This window comes from Mchenga conophoros, linkage group LG3, assembly GCF_057382185.1.
Source record: "Mchenga conophoros isolate Kocher_MC1m ecotype Shallow Benthic linkage group LG3, M_conophoros_male_GT1.1, whole genome shotgun sequence".
NCBI classification, from domain to species: Eukaryota; Metazoa; Chordata; class Actinopteri; order Cichliformes; family Cichlidae; genus Mchenga; species Mchenga conophoros.
In genome coordinates this window covers 84,624,062-84,630,163 of record NC_140528.1, presented here as the reverse complement: position 1 = coordinate 84,630,163, position 6,102 = coordinate 84,624,062, and the positions used below count along the sequence as shown (strand labels likewise).

Genomic DNA, 6,102 nt, shown 5'->3' with positions numbered 1-6,102 from the left:
GAGATGACGACCGTGGTGGGTAATTAAGGGCAAACAATATACAAGTGGCGTGAAAAATGGAGGCTGCATTAACCTTTCCAAAGCTTCCTTTCCCGATGGCCCGCAGTATCTGGAGTGGTCAAAGTTACTGTGGAGAAAATGAGAAGCAGTTAGTGAGAACGTGTCAGTTTGAGCTGAGCTATAAAACAGGGAACATGACATGTACAGCACTGTGCAAAAGTCTTGAGCCATCCCTCATTTGCTTCCAGGGATCCGGACTTCCCTGTAATCTTTAAAGTGGTATTAAGGAATAGCTCTCCAGGCTTTTTAAAGTGTTTCTGATTTTTAATCCAGGGCTTGTATTTGACCACTTTTTGTCTGTTAAGACCCTTCACACTAATCTCTGAAACATTCAAACATAAACAGACACCTAAGTCATGGAAAGGACCAGAAAACTTAACAAAGAACCAATTTTAAATTGTATCTGTACACATTTACTTGCAGCCTATTGCAAAAAAACAAAAGCCCACATCATTTGTTCTCACTTCTTTAGTTGAAGAATGCAGTTAATAACACCGTTAACACAGACTGACCTGGCAAAACACGAAAAAATAAGGGGGTGGTTCAAGACTTTTGCTCGGTACTGTATGAGAAATGGAAATGTGCACTTCACAATGTATCGCTGCACTTCGGCAGTACTGTGAAGATTAAATGTTTTTTCCTCCCCGATGCATGTGAAAGGTTAAGACTTACATCTCCAAATGTACTGGAACTGATTTGAACCAGAGGACTCAGCCACACTGTTACTATGTACTGCATAAACACGTTTACCGATGAAGGTAAATCAGACGCTGTCCTGACTGTGTGGCTAATTTTGTGCTGAAAGCATCAAATCAATTGAATATGATTAACTTGCTATGAGAGGTTTTTACTCCAAGTGTGACTTTTTCTGGCTTCATACACCTTTCAGGGTCAAATTCAAGCACTTTGTGAGCACGTTTAATGTCCATTTTCAACATTTTCCAGCACATTACCATAAAAAGGATGCATATTTCACTTCGCATCACCTGAATAAGACCACGTGAAAGGCCAAAATTAATAAGTCTTCTCATCAGATATTGATGCTTCTTTCTTATGTGACACAAAAAACAGGAGGGACAAGCTTTGCTTGTGTTGTTTTTTAAGTTCATTCATTCAAAACTAACTGTAAGACGCTTAACTACATTGCAGTCTGTGTTATTGTTGTAGACCTAATTATCACCTTTAAAGTGTTTGTGCTAATAACATCATGTAGAGTAAGACAGGCATAGAGAACAGCACTGACTGGGAGAGGCTTGAACAGATGAAATACTCAGATCAATTCAACACTTTAGACTTTAAAATGCCAAGCGTCTTTCAAAAACCCATTTATTTAATCTATCATCAATTTTGATATTATTATGTACAGTTATATGTACATGTTTCATCTCCCTTAAATAAACAGGCAGCCTTAAAGTGTGAAATAGTCACTTGTCTACTGTCTCGTGGCTGATAGTGCCCCACAGGCCTCAATGTCAGCTTGAAGCCATCATGTTTCAATTGTTTAATGAGAAACAGATTTTGAATGAAAGCGAGGAAAACTTCGGTAGCACAAAAAGTGCCTATTCTTTGTTCCCATATGGTTCAGTCATATTACCGTCATTTCCCCTAAGCTGTTCCCAAAGACACCAGGTTAATACTTGAAAAGGCTGCAGCGATACACAAAAATATCATCAATATTCTGTTTACTTGGTGACAACGTCCTTTTAGCCTTCAATCAGAAAGCCTGACGTTGGCTAGTTAAGCATCGGGCTAACGTTTAACGCTTTCACTTGAGGGAAGTAACTCGTATTACTGCTACTGCTGTGTAATCTTGGTTCAATTCACAGCATATTCTACAAGTTACCCTGCAATAACTAACTGTTAGAATAGCGCCACCGTATTGTATCGCACTGAGTGCACTTCATCCTTTATCCCGCGAGTTTGCTAGCTAGCAAAATAATAATACCAATTTTAAACAAATAACATGTGTAACGTACTCACTCGAGAAAATTATTTACTAGTACTTACGCAAACTCCCCCGTTGTGAAAACGTACAAATCCTTCTTGTATTTTTCGTTTTCCAGCAAACACTCATTAAAACGGCCTCCAGGCACATTAGCGCACTCACCCCCGACTGATCAGGGAGGGGGTGGGGGGGTCACACACTGAAACAGACTAACGTGCAGAGGTACAGCCCAGGCAGAGAAATGTTGCTTTTAGACTTTTGCGACTCGTTTTATTTCTCTATCTGATAAGAAAACTATTCAATCAGATAGTTATTTGTGGTGAATGAAATACGGTTACAGTTTCAGGAAGTTTTAAGCACCAAATCCGAAATCCAAGCACTGCAATATTAAAATCCAATTCAATTTCTTGTTTGCTCCGAAATCTACGACATGACTATATACAGAAAAGCTTGACATGGTATGCAAAAAAAAACCCGAAGACAATACAAATACAAATACATGAACAAAAAAGGTTTTAACTGTCAGTTATGTCATTTTAAAATTTTCCAAACTAACATTTTCTTTGATTGACTGATATTAAATTGATTAGGGTCAAGTTTAGTGTGAACAATATTACACAAACAAGCACGTGTGTGCGCATGCGCACATATGAGACTCCCTTCGATCGCTTCTCATATGTGCGCATGCGCACATATTAGAATCGCTTCGATCGCTTGTGACGCGGTAACTTTGCTTTGATCCTTTCTGACGTCATAACTTTGCTTTGATCCCAAAACCCATAAATAGGAGCGCTCACCTGTTACTTTATGCTTAACGGACGTTGACCTACAGCAACTGAAACCCTTTCGAGAAGTTTTGAGAGCAATTTACGAGAGAAACCAAAACAAGTTCAGTTTTGTTTCTCACCAATCCACAGCGCAAACAGACACATTACACCATGTCAGCCAACCATCCTTCGGCTCAGATGAGCTTGGAATATCTAAAGGGACCATTTTGGGAGATCACCACATGGTGGAGGCTTTCCTTGGAGAAGGAAGCTTTGGTGTTGTAACGAAATGTCGCGATACAAAAAACAACAAAAACGGTTGCTATTAAAGTCAACAAGAGCGACCCTGAAATTCTGCTCCAGGCAAAACTGGAAATTTTCATCCTGGAGCAGCTACGACGCTTGGATCCAGACAGGTGCAACATTGTCGAATGGAACGGCTATTTCCTCGATGGAGAGCGCATTTGCTTGAATTTCGAACTCCTCGACCAAAGCCTGTCAGACTACATAGGGGACCGGAATAACCAAGGTCTCCCAATGAGAGAAATCAGGCCAATTTTGAATCAGCTCGCAAATGCTCTGTTCCACCTGGGTTCTGTGGGAATAGTGCATGCTGACCTCAAACCTGTCAACATCATGGTTGTGAACCGCAGTGAGTCTCAAGTCAGAGTCAAACTTATAGACTTTGGCATCGCATGTAACACATCTGCAGTGATTCCTGGTGACTGTGTGGGGACAATTGGTTATTGTGCACCTGAGATTATGCTTGGCACTCCATATGATGAAGCAATTGACATGTGGTCTCTGGGGCTGGTAGCTGTGGAGCTTGCTACAGGGGTGCCTCTCTATCCTGGGGAAGACGATTATGACGTTTTGAAATTCATAATTGAAACCCAGGGTCAGCTACCAGATCATCTTCTAGAGTCTGGCTTGTACACTGACAGCTATTTCATCGAGGATAACCACAACGAACAGCGCTGGACATTTAAGACCCAAGAACAATTTCAATACGAGACAGATTATCGATCCAAGGAAACTCGATCGATAAAACTTTAAGTGTCTCGATGACCTCGAACAACTGCTGAAGGTTAGGCGAGGACCGGAAAATGGCCAATCATTATTTGTAAGGCTAATCAAAGAAATGTTGGCCTTGGATGCAAATCAGCGCATAACACCCTCGGAGGTTCTGAAGCATCCCTTTTTCGACCCTGGCCTCTCAAGGAGAACCCCCTGCACGGACATGAATAGTACAGGGGGAGAACTCCTTGTGCTCTCTCAGCAGCCTTCAAGCTGGAAAAGTCATGGATCGCAAAAATTCAGCTGCAGTTTCCAAAACTCAGTTGAATTTCCTCAAAAAAGAGACATCAACACCTCAGCCAACCCATCTGCCTCTGAAGATGATCTTCAAATAACGAAAGGGACCATTTTAGGAGATCACCACGTGGTAGAGGCCTTCCTTGGAGAAGGAGGCTTTGGTTTGGTAACCAGATGTCGCGATACAAAAACAACAAAACGGTTGCTATTAAAGTCAACAAGAGCGACCCTGAAATTCTGCTCCAGGCAAAACTGGAAATTTTCATCCTGGAGCAGCTACGACGCTTGGATCCAGACAGGTGCAACATTGTCGAATGGAACGGCTATTTCCTCGATGGAGAGCGCATTTGCTTGAATTTCGAACTCCTCGACCAAAGCCTGTGGGACTACATTGGGGACCGGAATAACCAAGGTCTCCCAATGAGAGAACTCGGGCCAATTTTGCATCAGCTCGCAAATGCTCTGTTCCACCTGGGTTCTGTGGGAATAGTGCATGCTGACCTCAAACCTGGAAACATCATGGTTGTGAACCGCAGTGAGTCTCCCGTCAAAGTCAAACTCATAGACTTTGGCCTCGCATGTCCCTGCTTCTGCAGTGATTCCTGGTGACCGTGTGGGGACAATTGGTTATTGTGCACCTGAGGTTATGCTTGGCATTCCATACGACAAAGCAATCGACATGTGGTCTCTGGGGCTGGTAGCTGTGGAGCTTGCTACAGGGGTGCCTCTCTATCCTGGGGAAGACGATTATGACGTTTTGAAATTCATAATTGAAACCCAGGGTCAGCTACCAGATCATCTCCTAGAGTCTGGCTTGTACACTGACAGCTATTTCATCGAGGATAACCACAACGAACAGCGCTGGACATTTAAGACCCAAGAACAATTTCAATACGAGACAGATTATCGATCCAAGGAAACTCGATATATAAAACTTAAGTGTCTCGATGACCTCGAACAACTGCTGAAGGTTAGGCGAGGACCGGAAAATGGCCAAACATTATTTGTAAGGCTAATCAAAGAAATGTTGGCCTTGGATGCAAATCAGCGCATAACACCCTCGGAGGTTCTGAAGCATCCCTTTTTCGACCCTGGCCTCTCAAGGAGAACCCCCTGCACTGACATGAATAGTACAGGGGGACAAAACCTTGTGCTCTCTCAGCAGCAATCATCGTTTGGGTGGCCAGAATTCTAGGGGAGCTAGAAAATTCTTGTGGAAAAAAAGCCCAAAACAATAACATCAACAAAAACAACCCAATGAATATGGTCTTAAACTTGGGCACAATTTGGCTTGAAATCCATCAACTAATCTCTCAATATTCAAAGCGGAACAGCAGACAACTTACCATCACATCAGTCCTTCAATCAGACCTACAACAAACGTCTTCCGTCTCTCACCCCAACCGGTCGCAGCAGATGGCCGCCCCGACCTGAGCCTGGTTCTGCCGGAGGTTTCTTCCTGTAAAAAGGGAGTTTTTCCTTCCCACTGTCGCCAAAGTGCTTGCTCATAGGGGGTCATATGATTGTTGGGTTCTCTGTATGTACTATTGTAGGGTCTACCTTACAATAATACATACAGCCTTGAAGTGAGTGGTGATGTGATTTGCTGCTGAATGGATATTAATTAAATAAACCTGCTTTGAGCATCAATTAATTGTTGTTTGAAATTCTTTATAAATATATAAATATAGTGCCACTCTTCTACTGTTAAATTGCAACTGTTTAAAACTGACTAATTTAGTCATACACTTGAGCATAAACACACGCACAGTAAATGGCCTGTATTTGTACAGCGCTTTACTTAGTCCCCAAGGACCCCAAAGAGCTTTACACTACATTCAGTCATTCACACATTCACACACTGGTGATGGCAGCTACATTGTAGCCACAGCTGCCTGGGGCGCACTGACAGAGGCGAGGCTGCCGGACACTGGCGCCACCGGGCCCTCTGACCACCACCAGTAGGCAACGGGTGAAGTGTTCTTGCCCCGGGACACAACGACCGAGACTGTCGGA

The 6,102-nt window shown here is 42.9% G+C and overlaps 1 pseudogene; it reads left to right on the top strand.

The window, feature by feature from the left end:
* The first annotated feature begins 787 nt into the window (after positions 1–787).
* LOC146581203 (uncharacterized) lies at positions 788–5,281 on the top strand (annotated as a pseudogene).
* Positions 5,282–6,102: the final 821 nt, after the last annotated feature.